This window comes from Ailuropoda melanoleuca, chromosome 8, assembly GCF_002007445.2.
Source record: "Ailuropoda melanoleuca isolate Jingjing chromosome 8, ASM200744v2, whole genome shotgun sequence".
NCBI lineage: Eukaryota > Metazoa > Chordata > Mammalia > Carnivora > Ursidae > Ailuropoda > Ailuropoda melanoleuca.
This window is the reverse complement of record NC_048225.1, coordinates 101,342,785-101,358,827: the sequence shown is the minus strand read 5'-3', so window position 1 is coordinate 101,358,827 and position 16,043 is coordinate 101,342,785. Positions and strand designations below refer to the sequence as shown.

At 50.2% G+C, this 16,043-nt stretch overlaps 1 protein-coding gene across 2 annotated transcripts in view; it reads right to left on the bottom strand.

The window, feature by feature from the left end:
- Positions 1–16,043, bottom strand: part of NAV1 (neuron navigator 1) — a 263,223-nt gene that overhangs the window by 196,075 nt on the left and 51,105 nt on the right. The window lies entirely within an intron of this gene.

Below are 16,043 nucleotides of genomic sequence, written 5' to 3'. Positions count from 1 at the left end.
CTCTTCATTGCTTTGAAGAGTAAATTAGTGAATGTAGTGCTTAGAACAGTACCTAGGACATAGTAATGATCCAACAAGTATTGTTATTATGATCACAAGGACAAAGAGCCTTTTTTTCAAGTGTCCCTCCATCCCAGATGCCCAGGGATGGAGGCTGAACTGCCTGGCTCTTCTGGAGCTTCCAGCAAAGCAAAGGGGGATCAGAGCACCTGCCAGGCTCTGATCAGAAACCTATAGCATCAACAGGAAAAACACTGCCTGTGCTGGATGTGATAACACCCAAACACTGACCACAGATACGGTAGGCAACTAGATAGTTGGAAACTTTGTAGTGGAAAGAGTAAAGCCTTTTGAGTCAGGAAGACCTGGGTTCAAATCCTAGGTCTGCTACTTCTTGCTATATGGCTTTAGAGAAGCTATTTTAACTTTCCTGAGCCCAAAGTCCTCATCCGTAAAAAGGAGTCTTAGAGTTTTGTAAAGATTCAATGACAGAATAAAGATGAGATACCCAGCATGGTGGCTGGCACACAGTAGACGCCCAAGAAATGGCCAATTATATTAAGGAGAATAGCTGCCCTTCTTCTCTGAAGGGAAGGAGACAAATTGAGACACAGACTGGAATAGTCTGATGAATGGCAGGCGAGTCCAGAGGCCGGTGGCTTCCACGAAGAAGGGGTACAGTCCCTGAACACAGTGTGCAGCCCTACCCAACATGTACTTCCACCTTGTCCGACTCCACCTTTTCCAGTCTACACCCCAGCTGTCGATTCTCTCATCCTCACGCTGAGGCTGTTTTATTTTAAATCCAACACTTTTTAGTTGCATTTACCAACTGTATGTCAGGCACTGTTCTGAGTTCTTCACCTAGATTAACCTGCAATTGCCCTGTGAATTGGTGGGATTATCATTCCCACATCACAGGCAAGGACACCAAGGCACAGAGAGGCTAACAAATTTGCTTGTGATCACACAGCTAGTAAATGGGAGAGCCAACATTAGAGGCACAGTGGAACCAGCCTGGGCCTGAAACAACCCTGCTCTGCTGTTAAGCCTACAGCCTCAATCCAGGCCTCCCCACCCCCCACCCCACTGACTCCCTTCCACCCCCAACCTCCCTTTTTCAGACTTGAATCATTCTGGCCTCGGGCCCCATCAGGACAAACAGAGGCGACTGGCTCCTCAATGCTCTGCAAACCCCAGAGCCAGGAAGTATTTTGGGCCTATAAATATTTTACTCTAGCTCAGAATGTGGTGAGAGCTTAAGCGCCAGCTCCTTCAGATCTGCGGGGCCGGAGGCAGGATGAAGGGAGGGAAGGCGGGCACTGTATTCAGTGGTCCCTCCCAGGTCTGGAGGACTGACTAGCCAGGCTGCAGGTTCCCAGCCAGACTCTGCACCGCCCTTTCTGCCTTTGAGTCTCCCGCAGCGGCGGCGGGGTGGGCGGGGCGCGCGGGGTGGCGGCCGTGGTGCTGATAGGACAGCTCCTCCTGCAGTGGCCCCGTTAAAGGAGCCGCATCTGCGCTTTGCGAATGTAGTTAGAATGTCCATTTCAAAAAGTCAGAATATTTTAACCACAGCATGGAGAGGCTAGATATGGAAGGAAAGCGAAGAGAGAGAAAGGAAGGGAAGGGGAGGGAAGGGGAGGGATGTCTGGGAGATGGGACTTTGGGTGCTGGTCATATGATTCCATCACGGGCTGAGTGAATTTGGGCAAATTATGTCTTTTCCCTGGTGTGTTATTTAAAAGCTGCAAAACAGGAAGGAAAAACGTGGCTTCTCCAGAAGGAAAGAAAAATACTGGAATAATTCACGGTTAAGGTTTGGAGTGTCTCTGGACTCAAGCACTGAGGGACAGACCCTGCACAGTAGAGGGTGGTGGTTAAGAACACAGGACCTGGAGCCAGAACCACCCCCTTCCTCCAGCCTCCTTCTGCATCTTCCCAACACCCCTCCTTACCCCCACCTCTGGGCAAATCCAGTTTCCCTGGCTGCTTCCTAGCCTGTGGTCCTAAGCAAGTTATTTAACCTCCTTGGTCTGCTTCCTCATCTGTAAAACAGGAATAATAATAATAATATCTATTTTAATGTTGTTATAAAAATTCAGTGAGTTATTATAGGAAAATCACTGAAGACAGTGCCTGGCTCATACAAACCCACACAAATCACTGAATAAATGCTAGTTATTACTGAGTCAAACAGATCATCAGCGCAGCATGTATCTCCCTTCTCTCTGTTTTACTCAAATTTCCCACTGGTACCTTTTGTCACCTACTCCCGTCAGAACAACATAAATGTTATCACTGTATGTTTCCCTCTAACCTAAATTTCTATTTCCTTATTTGAGTATGAATAGGACAGTTTACATGGGACTGGGGTAGGGAGGATAAACAAGGTTGGAGAAGTTTCCAAAATAAACCATGGCAAGGGTTAGTGAGAGAGGTGGGGAGACCTCTTTCGTGGAGCCCCTTCTGAAGTTGATGCAGTCCTGACAGCACGAGCGAGGCTTCGGGGCAACCTCTTCAGAGGCAGAAGGTGGACAGAACGGACTTTCAGGGATCCAGACACCACAGACAAAACTCCTGGACTCACGCAGGTCTCTTTGAAAACTTTCTCCCTCTACCTGCCACACACTGTCTTCTGCCCCTGAAAGCCTGACAGGTTCCTGCCAGGGCCAAACCCCAGATGGGGGCTTCCTTGTGGTTGGAGGCCCAGGCTGGTCCCTGGAGGCTGACCACCTCAGCGAACAGAGAGCTGTGTCCCTCTGATGCCCCAGCAAAGAGGTGATTGTGTTGTCTCACCTCTTGGCCAAGTACCATATAGATAGTGACACACTTTCTCTCTCTCTCACATACACACACACAGCCCTATCTGTAGCTTCAGTCTGTCTGCTTGCTCTCCTCGTCCCTTCCCTTCGGCCCATCTCTCATCCAGCCCAGAGATGAGGGGGTGCTCTGTCTTCCTATCTTTTTCCATCTCAAGGACTCTGGGCTCTCCTACAGTGTGCTCAAAGGCTTTCCCTGGAAAAATGGGCCCCAACAGCCTCACTATGTATACACAATTTTCATTTAACATTTGTGGATTATAGACTTGCTACAGCTCACACATGGAATTAGGGATCGGGGGATAAGGGCAATTGATAACATCCCTATGCCTAGGGGAAGTAACTTGTTCCAAGTCACTGCTGAGTAATGGTAGTGCCTGGGGAGACTCCTGATCCAGTGCTCTTCCTCACACCACACAGTCTTCCCTTCCCATAAGACCCCAAGGCTGGACATCATGGGGAGGTCCCCAGGGCTGAGGACAGGACTGCAATGGCCATTTACTAAATGTTTCTCCTTCTTACCCAGACTCTTATCTCTGCCAGTCTCTCAGGACAGAGATAAGGGAAGATCTAAGATGTGGGTGCAGGGTGGTGGGGCCAAAGTAGAAGAGATCTGAAGCCATCCCCCTTCCCCAAGCTCTTAGCCTGCAGACCCTGGCTTTGGGCTTCAGTAAACCAGCTAGGGGCCGTGCAGCTAGGCCTGGTCCTTGGCAGAGAAGGTGACCACCCCCATCAGTATTGAGAGAGGGACAGGATGGGCAGCCAGCCATGTTGTCTTTGGGACAAGCATGGGCAGAGTGGGCAGAGCATTGGCGGGAAGCAAGGAAATGGGTCTGCTGGCTAGGACTTGGCAGGCACAGGGTGGGGGCTTGGTACTCCCAGCGCCCGCCCGGCTGGCTCCTGGCTCAGAATGGGGATTAGGATTATGGGATTGTCCACAATAGTGTAACTCATTATTCTCCTCCCCATCTCCACCCCTGGAGCCCAGGGCTCTGCCAACACCCTCAGGAATTCCTTTAACCTTAAAACGGTAGCATGGTCTTCTTTTTGGCCAGATGGCAACATGTCCTTACAGAGGAAGATGGGACCGGCCAAGTTAATCTCAGGTAATATCAAAGAGCTCAGTTTCCTGGCATTTACAGTAAATGATCAAGGTGGTGCCAACACCCTACCCTTCAGGCCCAGTCCAGCTGAGCCTAACCCCCTTTCCCAGGAGATGGCTTCCAAATGCTATACTGCCTGGACTTGGCATTCTCAGAGCAAGTCCATCACACTCCCCACAGAGTGTTCCATAGCCTCAGGACTATTCTGGCTAAGCCCAGGCTGACAGGCAGGACAGAGGTAGCAAACAACCTATGTAGGAGAGATGTTCACTGTTCTTCCAACACTGCTCTCAGAATCTCCTGTCCCAACTCTCCACACTGGATGTTCTTCCAAATGTCTAACTTTCAGCCCTCCTGCTAAGAAACAAGTCCATTTCCCGGTTCTCCAGTCTGGGGGGTTGTTTCTCACAGCCTCTGGCCTTGAGAGAAAAGTGAATTCTGAGCTCCAGGGAGGGGCCCCAGAGCCCCCCAGCTGAAGACTTGCACTGTATCAGCATATTGGCATTTTTCACTGATTTGATCCATATAAACGGCTCCACTGTCAGGATCCTTGGTTCCTTTTCAATTAGCCAAGAGAAATGATTTAGTGCTAATGAAAATCAATGGTTTAAAGCTGTCCCACAAATCACAGGGGGCTGGAGGCCTGGGTTATAAATACCTCCCAGGAAGTTGAGCTGGCATGGGGAGTACGTGCAGCCATACGCAGCTTTTGCTCTGCTCCAGAACACCTCCTGGTCCTCACCCCCCAGCTCCAAAACCCCCTCTGGGTGCTCCCAGGATGTGCTGTGCTTTCCTGTAAGGCAAATGAGAACCTGGGAGTTCTCAATTACAAGAGGACCATTGCCTAGGCCCCTGGGGAGCTGCCCCACAGACAGTCCANATCACGGGCTGAGTGAATTTGGGCAAATTATGTCTTTTCCCTGGTGTGTTATTTAAAAGCTGCAAAACAGGAAGGAAAAACGTGGCTTCTCCAGAAGGAAAGAAAAATACTGGAATAATTCACGGTTAAGGTTTGGAGTGTCTCTGGACTCAAGCACTGAGGGACAGACCCTGCACAGTAGAGGGTGGTGGTTAAGAACACAGGACCTGGAGCCAGAACCACCCCCTTCCTCCAGCCTCCTTCTGCATCTTCCCAACACCCCTCCTTACCCCCACCTCTGGGCAAATCCAGTTTCCCTGGCTGCTTCCTAGCCTGTGGTCCTAAGCAAGTTATTTAACCTCCTTGGTCTGCTTCCTCATCTGTAAAACAGGAATAATAATAATAATATCTATTTTAATGTTGTTATAAAAATTCAGTGAGTTATTATAGGAAAATCACTGAAGACAGTGCCTGGCTCATACAAACCCACACAAATCACTGAATAAATGCTAGTTATTACTGAGTCAAACAGATCATCAGCGCAGCATGTATCTCCCTTCTCTCTGTTTTACTCAAATTTCCCACTGGTACCTTTTGTCACCTACTCCCGTCAGAACAACATAAATGTTATCACTGTATGTTTCCCTCTAACCTAAATTTCTATTTCCTTATTTGAGTATGAATAGGACAGTTTACATGGGACTGGGGTAGGGAGGATAAACAAGGTTGGAGAAGTTTCCAAAATAAACCATGGCAAGGGTTAGTGAGAGAGGTGGGGAGACCTCTTTCGTGGAGCCCCTTCTGAAGTTGATGCAGTCCTGACAGCACGAGCGAGGCTTCGGGGCAACCTCTTCAGAGGCAGAAGGTGGACAGAACGGACTTTCAGGGATCCAGACACCACAGACAAAACTCCTGGACTCACGCAGGTCTCTTTGAAAACTTTCTCCCTCTACCTGCCACACACTGTCTTCTGCCCCTGAAAGCCTGACAGGTTCCTGCCAGGGCCAAACCCCAGATGGGGGCTTCCTTGTGGTTGGAGGCCCAGGCTGGTCCCTGGAGGCTGACCACCTCAGCGAACAGAGAGCTGTGTCCCTCTGATGCCCCAGCAAAGAGGTGATTGTGTTGTCTCACCTCTTGGCCAAGTACCATATAGATAGTGACACACTTTCTCTCTCTCTCACATACACACACACAGCCCTATCTGTAGCTTCAGTCTGTCTGCTTGCTCTCCTCGTCCCTTCCCTTCGGCCCATCTCTCATCCAGCCCAGAGATGAGGGGGTGCTCTGTCTTCCTATCTTTTTCCATCTCAAGGACTCTGGGCTCTCCTACAGTGTGCTCAAAGGCTTTCCCTGGAAAAATGGGCCCCAACAGCCTCACTATGTATACACAATTTTCATTTAACATTTGTGGATTATAGACTTGCTACAGCTCACACATGGAATTAGGGATCGGGGGATAAGGGCAATTGATAACATCCCTATGCCTAGGGGAAGTAACTTGTTCCAAGTCACTGCTGAGTAATGGTAGTGCCTGGGGAGACTCCTGATCCAGTGCTCTTCCTCACACCACACAGTCTTCCCTTCCCATAAGACCCCAAGGCTGGACATCATGGGGAGGTCCCCAGGGCTGAGGACAGGACTGCAATGGCCATTTACTAAATGTTTCTCCTTCTTACCCAGACTCTTATCTCTGCCAGTCTCTCAGGACAGAGATAAGGGAAGATCTAAGATGTGGGTGCAGGGTGGTGGGGCCAAAGTAGAAGAGATCTGAAGCCATCCCCCTTCCCCAAGCTCTTAGCCTGCAGACCCTGGCTTTGGGCTTCAGTAAACCAGCTAGGGGCCGTGCAGCTAGGCCTGGTCCTTGGCAGAGAAGGTGACCACCCCCATCAGTATTGAGAGAGGGACAGGATGGGCAGCCAGCCATGTTGTCTTCGGGACAAGCATGGGCAGAGTGGGCAGAGCATTGGCGGGAAGCAAGGAAATGGGTCTGCTGGCTAGGACTTGGCAGGCACAGGGTGGGGGCTTGGTACTCCCAGCGCCCGCCCGGCTGGCTCCTGGCTCAGAATGGGGATTAGGATTATGGGATTGTCCACAATAGTGTAACTCATTATTCTCCTCCCCATCTCCACCCCTGGAGCCCAGGGCTCTGCCAACACCCTCAGGAATTCCTTTAACCTTAAAACGGTAGCATGGTCTTCTTTTTGGCCAGATGGCAACATGTCCTTACAGAGGAAGATGGGACCAGCCAAGTTAATCTCAGGTAATATCAAAGAGCTCAGTTTCCTGGCATTTACAGTAAATGATCAAGGTGGTGCCAACACCCTACCCTTCAGGCCCAGTCCAGCTGAGCCTAACCCCCTTTCCCAGGAGATGGCTTCCAAATGCTATACTGCCTGGACTTGGCATTCTCAGAGCAAGTCCATCACACTCCCCACAGAGTGTTCCATAGCCTCAGGACTATTCTGGCTAAGCCCAGGCTGACAGGCAGGACAGAGGTAGCAAACAACCTATGTAGGAGAGATGTTCACTGTTCTTCCAACACTGCTCTCAGAATCTCCTGTCCCAACTCTCCACACTGGATGTTCTTCCAAATGTCTAACTTTCAGCCCTCCTGCTAAGAAACAAGTCCATTTCCCGGTTCTCCAGTCTGGGGGGTTGTTTCTCACAGCCTCTGGCCTTGAGAGAAAAGTGAATTCTGAGCTCCAGGGAGGGGCCCCAGAGCCCCCCAGCTGAAGACTTGCACTGTATCAGCATATTGGCATTTTTCACTGATTTGATCCATATAAACGGCTCCACTGTCAGGATCCTTGGTTCCTTTTCAATTAGCCAAGAGAAATGATTTAGTGCTAATGAAAATCAATGGTTTAAAGCTGTCCCACAAATCACAGGGGGCTGGAGGCCTGGGTTATAAATACCTCCCAGGAAGTTGAGCTGGCATGGGGAGTACGTGCAGCCATACGCAGCTTTTGCTCTGCTCCAGAACACCTCCTGGTCCTCACCCCCCAGCTCCAAAACCCCCTCTGGGTGCTCCCAGGATGTGCTGTGCTTTCCTGTAAGGCAAATGAGAACCTGGGAGTTCTCAATTACAAGAGGACCATTGCCTAGGCCCCTGGGGAGCTGCCCCACAGACAGTCCATGTTGTAGCCCCATCTTATCCCCCTCCGGTGTGTGTGTGTGTGTGTGTGTGTGTGTGTGTGTGTGTGCATGTGTGTCTAATTACTTCCTTTAGGCCACTGTTTCCAGAGCTCCGGCTTCCCAAGCAATAGCTTAGATTCCAGATGGATCCTTGAGCTAATGAGTGGGGGAGGAACAGGAGTAAGTGGAGCCTTGGGGGTGGGGGAACTCATCTCAGACAGAGAAACTGGAACCTTCATAGACCCCCAGGCAGCTCTGCCAGATGACTGCCTCTCCCACCAGACCTGTCAGCTACGTCTTTCTCACACTCACTTTATTGTTATTTTTCTCCCTCAACTCAAAGCCTGCAATGTTCTTCCATGGATGGTTTTTCCATGCAGGCAGATGGAGGACATATCACTCAACAAGGCCCACATACTTTCCAGGCCATGAAGTCCAGAGCCACTGGGCTGGGGCAGGGGAGGGAGGTTCCTTGGTGCTGGAGTAGGAGAGGTCTGGGGGATTCTTGACTGCTTTTAAAGCCGTCCAGCCCAGAGGCCCTGCCATTTTGCCACGTGGAGTCTAACACCCGGGCTGGAACGCCATATCTGGGCATTTGGAGAGGGCTTGGACTTGCAATCTGACTGCAAACCCATCACTCAGACTGGGCTGGGAGTGTGGACCAGGCCTCCTGCAAAGTCAGGTTAGCCTTAGGCTGGCTACACTAGCAATAAGCCCTACTTTCCTCAAAGTCCTCAGAATGTGGGAAGGGTGGGAGAGGGGTGAAGAGGCATGAGTGGGGACTTGGAGGCAGGCCCAAAAGTCAAGAGTAGCCTAGGAGTCAGACCACTGGACTGGATTCCAGTGCTGAGTATCTCCCCGAATTATTCAGTCTCTAGCCTTAACTTTACCATCAGAGAAAGTAGGGCAAGCAATTCCGGCATGAAAGAGAATTCAACTTACTCCTCATTCCTCAGCAGTGGAGAGAGAGCAGTGGTTGCCTGTGTGTATTGAGCAAAACCAAGTACCCCTGTCCTGCTGGCTCCACTGGCTTCCCTCAGGGCCAAGCTAAAACTATGCTTGGGCCCCCATTCCTGCCAGCACAATGCTGCCAAGCCAGGACACATCCCCCACCCCCTTTCTGCAGCAGCACATTCGTGTGGGAGTCACGCACAAAGGAGAGGCCAGGCCTGACTGTAGCCCAAGGCAGGGGGCCAGGCTGCAGGAGAACAGCCTCCCCTCCCCCTACTGACCCAGATCATGGGAAAGGGTCTGATGCGCTGTGAGGCTCCCAGACTGTAGCTCCCCAAAGCCCGGAATCCTGCCAGACACCAGGAGGCTAACAGGTGAGCTTATGCGGTTCCACACCAGCTGAAGCTGGGAAGCCCCTTCTCTGACTGGTTGGCTCCTAAGGAACAGAACTTATCCACAGTTCTATGGGGATGCCAGGGTGGCTCAGTTGGTGAAGCGTCTGCCTTCGGCTCAGGTCATGATCTCAGGGTCCTGGGATCGAGCCCCACATCGCAGCATCGGGCTCCCTGCTCAGCGGGGAGTCTGCTTCTCCCTCTGTCTCTGCCCCTCTGCCTGCTTGTGGTCTCTCTGTCTCTTTCTCTGTCTCTCAAATAAATAAATAAAATCTTAAAAAAAAAAAAAAAAAAGAAGGGCGACGGAGCTCTCTAGGGTCTCCTTAGAAGGGCACGGATCCCATTCAGGAGGGCTCTGCCCTCAAGACAGAATCACTTACCAAAGACCCCACTTCCTAATACAGTTACCTTGGAGGTTAGGATCTCAACTTAGTCATTTGGGGGGGACACAAACGATCTAAAGCAGTGTGAAAAACGCTTAGCACGGTAGCAGGTAGAACGTGCTTAATAAAGGTTAGTTTATATAAAAATAACAAAGCACTCATTAGAAAAAGCTTGGAAAATCTAGAAAAAGACAAAGAAGAGAAAGCTTATCATCTGCAAACCTACTAGTCCACAGTTAGCATTTTTAAGTGTTTTGGTTTCTTCCAGGCTTTTTACTATTCACACTCATATATGTTATATATGAGTGTAATATATACTATACATATATAATATATATAGTACACACATATCATATACATATACACATATATATTACTATAAAATTGTGATTATACTAAACATACACGTCATGTCTCCTCACTTACTATGAATTAAGCATTTTTACTTCTCATCTAAAAACCCTGAAATTGTTTTAAAAAAGCATCCTTATTAATAGACCATAAACCATCACACAAATGCATTATACAGAAACGACTTAACCATCCCATCATTACTGGCCACTCAGGGTGTTTCCGATTTCCCACCAGTATGTACAACGCAGTGATAAACACACAAACAAGCTTTGCTTGAGCCTCAGCTCATATCCTCAGGTTTCTTTCTTAGAAGGGGAATTCCTGGGTACAGGTGAGGATCTCATGAAGACTCTCGGTCATAAACTGCAGACCTCTGTTCAGAAAGACACAAGCAATGTGTTCTTCGTCCAGTGGTGTCTGTCTGGCTCAAAGCATCCTTCCTTCACAGCAATGAGGATCATACATCAGAACGGCCTCGTTCAGCAGTGCGGCTGCAGCCTCTGCTGGGGGCCTGGCCCTCCACGTGGCCACACATGCCAAGGGCTTTTGCAATGTTCTTGAACAGTCGGGCCAGGCAGGGGAGCGAAGCTGGAGGCAAAAATGTGTGGGGTGGCCCCACCACCAGCAGATCCTGCTCTTCATGCCCTCTGAACACAGAGAAGAACAAAGGAACTGCTCTCCTTGGGGGATTTAAGTTAGAGGTTAGGCAAGCACGGTCCATGAAGAGCCCTAAATACTGGGACTGGGGCCTACGGGTTCTTCCGCTTTGAAGGTTTGGAGGGGCAAAGAATGCTCAGGGCCAGGTGCATGGACAGGGTGACAGGAGGAGCCTGGGCCTTAGCATATAGGCTTGAAGTACATGGCAGTACCCCCGAGGAAAGTGCCAGCAAGATGAGGCGGTTGGGTGGGGTTACGGAGTCCCTACAAGTGCCAGCCACTGGGTTAGAGGGGTCTTCTATGCACTATCTCCGTTGAACAGTAAGTAAGTCCAACAAGGTCCTGCTTTGCCCTCATGAGGGTCCCTGGCCACTTGTCCAGGTAGATAGTTCCTAGATGTTCTGACCAGCTTAGGCTTCCTTCCCCCTTTCTTGGCAGTCCTTCCTGAGTCCATCAGCCGGTGAATGCCTGTCAGGCCCTCAGCACTGTCGCTGCAAGAGCCAGGGTCCCCTCTGTGAACACCAGTCCAGGCAGCTGGAAATCCAGGGCTGTCCTCACTTCCTTTCCCACCTTCTCTTTCCCTCCTTTTCCCTGCAGGCTTCCTCCAGACCTTTGGAACAGGAACACAAGTGTGTGTGTGTTGGGGGGGGGCGGTCAGGGGAGGGAGGGCAGGCAGAGGCTGCTGAGACCAACCACTGCCTGGAGCTGGACAGACCAGGAAAATCTCACAGGGATCTCACACACACACACACACACACACTCCTTGGGCACAAGCCTGTGTGGTTCAAGATCTTGTTTACGACAGCCCCCATGCTCCAGCTCCCATCCCTGGCCTTAGCCCTTCCCTAGATGCTACCTGCTTCACACATGGCCTTGTTCAGATACACGCCTATTTCCTACTGAAATACACTCCCCATTACCTCACTCAAGCAACTATTGAAAAATCCTCCCTCATCCGGGCTGCATTCCTGAACTGACCCCCAGAAAGGTGATCACGTGGCCCAGCCCCACTCTATCTAAACACAAAATGCCTGTGGCTCTCATCCTTGGCCCTCGCATAAATGTCCTTAAGCTAGACTCTCTCTCTCTGCATGCAGACTGTCACTCTCGTGACTTGTTATCTCATGAGGTTTGGTTGAAGCTATTTGTGACGCTCTCTGGGGGCCCTGAGAGCAAGCAAGTTGTTGCTGGTAAAACTGCATGAATGTCCTGAAATACAGGGCCTCACCGCCTCCTCCTACCACCACCTAACTTTTTTTTTCTCTCTCTCTCTTTTGGCAGTACTTGTTGTCATGGAGATTCTAACACAATGGGGCAGGTAGGAAGCCTGTTGCTTGGCAACGAGATGCTGGAGGTACAGGATTGGCTGCTGAGGTCTAAGAGAGCAGAAAGGATGATAAGGGGAAGGTGGGAAAGTAGAGAAACACCCTGGGGGGACACAAAGGCACCGGAGAGAAGCAGAAGACAGGACCAGGGTGAAGAGAAAAGAAGAGAAAAAAATAGAAAGGAGAAGAGAGAACACGCAAACTCCCTGGGGCTGGGTCACCACTGAGTATTTGCTTGGATGCCCTCTGTAAAAACAACAGAGCAAAACAAACATGTATTAATATATTTTCATAGCTGCATTTACATTGTTGCACAATGAGTGGCGATTTAGACAAAAAGAAGTTCCTAAATATCAGAGTGGGAAAATTCTACAGGGAGACTCTACTGTCCAGTGGAACGATGACAGGCTTTAGATAAAACACTTGGGTTTGAATCTCCGCTCTACCCATCCCTTGATGTGTGACCCTCTCAAGTGACATGACCTCTCTGAGCTTCAGTCTTCTCATCTTCAAAATGGGAAGAGCAACACGTACCGCACAGGGCTGTTGTAAGAGTCAGTGAGCCGATGCGATGAGCACTGGCACATAGAGGGTGGGCTCAGGAAGGGGTCGATCACATGGTTTTATGGTTGTTGGCCTTTGGTGATCAACCACCCATCCTTATCTTAATCACCATGATTAGGACCGGAATTGACAGGCGGTGTGGCGAAGTGGAAAGAGCCCTGTTCCCAACATCCCAAGACCTGGCTTCCATCCATACCAACACGCCCACGGTCTGAGGCTCGGGCAAACTATTAACCTTTCTAGGCAGAGCTGCTGATCTGCGAAATGGGGATAATAATCCCTCCCACAGAGAGTCATTAGGAAGATCATATTCAAGTAGGTTGGTCAAGAGCCTACCCCAATCCCTAAATGCCGGACACCCCGACTCCTAACTGCCAGCTCCCTGCAGTGGAGATCGATAGGTCCGGGCTGGGGACGCTTTCAATCTTCCTTCAAGGAAGGGAAGGTTTCAGTGGTGCCTGGGTGCTCTTCCTAGCACCTGAATGACATGTCACTATGACCAAGACAGGGGAAGAGAGAACAGACTATGGAAGACAAAGCAAACGTACACGCTCCAGGCTCATTTCCAAGCAAATTAATTTTGCCGAAGCAATGACCTCCATCAGCAGGAGCAAAAGGCAGCAGGGAAGGCCTGACACAGTGACGGGTAAAGGCGTACAACACCATTTCTGCCTGGTTCACGATGATGAGCATTTCTGTGCTGGGACCACTTGAGGACCGTTCATGAAAGTGGAAGTCACCATATCCTAGAGGAAGAGGTATTCAAGAGGGCAGGACCGACGTAGGCTACCGCGGGGCACGTGCACCTTTGGCAAACCACTGGATGCCTCCCAAGAAAGCGACACCATAAAAATCCTTTGGGGCCCATGAAGTTCACGGAATGATTCTTGATGTCTAGCCTAAACCTTTTCTGCTGTGATTTTCAGTTCAGTCTTTCTGGTTCTGTCCTCAGAGAGCAATTTAACTGGCTGAGAAGGTAACTGTCTCACCAGCTTCTAGGTTCACGCCAGGACTGGGGAGGCAGGTGGGAGGGCAGTGACTCACACAGACGCTGTTTAATTCGGCTGTCTCACTGTCTACAGTGCTTCCCGAGCTCTAGCCCCCAACACCCTACATCCCTCTGTGGTTTCGAGGCTGACTTTTCCAATAATGCCACCAGGCATCAGAGGAGGCTTGACCTGAACCAGGCCTGCCAGGCTGGGGGAGGCTGGGCGTGGGGGCTGAGTGGGCCTGGGAAAGGCCAGGAGGAGTGTGAGCAAGGGGGGGGGGTCACCGACTCCTATTTCTGCTCCCCCCGCCAAAGCACCCCCAGCCTAGCCCTCCTTTGAGCACTCTTCTTAGGGGGCTCAGAAGGCCTGCCCCTGTGACCCAAGCCTGAAGGACTCTAAGTGGTTTCACGCACAAAAAGATAACTTAGAGAAGGATTCATTGCTGCTTCAAGAACGCAGGGTTGCTTTAGCCCTGATGGTGTCCAGTTCATTTATCCTGCGCTGGGAGCAACATGGAGAAAAAAGCCTCCAATTACGGCAGCAAGAGAGATTTAGGGAAGACTTTGGGAGGATGGCCTTGACAGTGACTGGGTGGGAGAGAACAGCCCTCTGACACTCGTGGCATAGGCTGATTGTTTAGATCGGGGAAGATTTTCATTTCGGATCCTTAAAAGGTGGACTTTTGCAAGCCACTCATTTCCTCTGATGGGTCAGAGGTGGGGCAAGTGTGAGAAACATACATAATGAGCTCATCTTGAGGTGCCGTGAGGGGCAGAAGCTAACTTGAGCTAAGCGGGGCTCGGTCCTTTCCAAAGGACTGCTGGAGACCGCACTGCAGCTGCATGAGGGAATGGAAAGGGGTCTCCCCTGCTTTAACTAGTTTCGAATGTATCTGTTTTAAATCTTGGCTCTCCATGTTACAGCTAAGAGAGTTTGAACACCCCTCTAATCGAGTCGTTCCCTGGAGCTGGATGGGGGATCAGTAACCACTATTGACTAGCTTTTGCAGAGGCCCTAGGAAAGGACAAAACACCCCAGGAGACAGCTCTGGCTCTGAAGATGGAGGAAATGAAGCTTCCAGAACTGCACTTCAGGTAGGGAATCTGTCAAGTGCTAGCGGGTGGTTAACTCGGGATAAACTTGATCCTAAGGGCTTTAGCATCAGGAGAGCCCTTTGCTCTTCCACTGGGATTGAGGGACAGACACCTAAGAGCTATAGAGCCTCACCACTCTTGGAAGTTTCTGCTTCGTCCTTGTCTGTTTTTTGTGCTCCCCCCTACTTTTTTAAAAATGAAGTTTTTATTTTGAAGGAATTTTAGATTTACAGAAAAGTTGCAGAGACGGTAGAGTTCCCATACACCCTCTGCCCAGTTTCCCCCGGTGTTAACATTTTACATGACCACGCCACATTTGTCAAAACTAAGAAATTAACATTGGCACGTTACCATTAAGTAAACTGACTCAGAGTTCACCCGTGTTTCCACTAATATCCTTTTTTTGTTCCAGGATCCAATCCAAATTCCCCCATTGCATTTAGCTCCCCCCGCCCAGACTCTAAAATTTAAATTTCCTTTTGCAAACTCAGCCCCTCTCCACCATGCTCCAAGGGAAAAGAGGAAGGCATTTGTGTTATTGTTTACCCTTGGAATGATCTGAGCAGGCTTAATTCTGGCCAGCGCACAGGGCAGGAGGAAAAGGAAGAGAAAGCCTCAGGGACGATGAGCCAAGAGATAAGGGTCAGTAGGTGGCCGCCCTCCACCTACAGAATCTCTCTCCTTCTGGAGCTCTTAAGCCTTGGATCCTCCCATACAGTCATTCAGTGGTACAAAGGCTTTTAGGGATGACTGTAGGGTCTCTGCCCAGAGGCACAGATGAGCTGCCCTGATCGAGACCCATCCCCTCTAGGGCAGATGACTTGGCCTGAGTTGCCCCCTTGTTTGGAGCCCAAAACTTGGCCTGTGATTTCAGAACTCAGCCCCTATTCCTGAGCACACAGCACTTCATAATACATAGCAGGGAAAGTGAAGCTGAGATGAGCCTGCCTCTCAGCAGAACTGTTTCCAAATAAAGTGTTATTTTTTTCCTCTCAAGCTCTCCCTGGAGATGACTATGGTGCTTAAAAACCACTAAATATCTCTCCTTGTTTATGACACAGACACCTTCCCATCCTCCCTCTGTCCCTTAGCCTGGTCTCTTTTACAGCAATTACATGAGTGGTGCTGAATAAGATTCAGAGCAGATGCTAGCAAGCCTGCCTGATGGGCTCCCCTCCTAGCAAGAGGGGCTCATGGGAAAGGCTCTGATTTCCTAGAGACGCAAGATTCATGGAGAGAAGCTCCCAAGACGAGCATCAGAGTGGGCCCTAAGCCCTGGATTTGGCTGGCTGGGCGCCACAGACACAGAGCTGCCAGAAAACCCTTCCTCCTGCACCAGCCACGGGTCAGGGCCACATGAAACCTTCAGCCAATTAGTTTTGTGCTGTCTGCTCTATGAGGGGGTACAGGGAACTGGA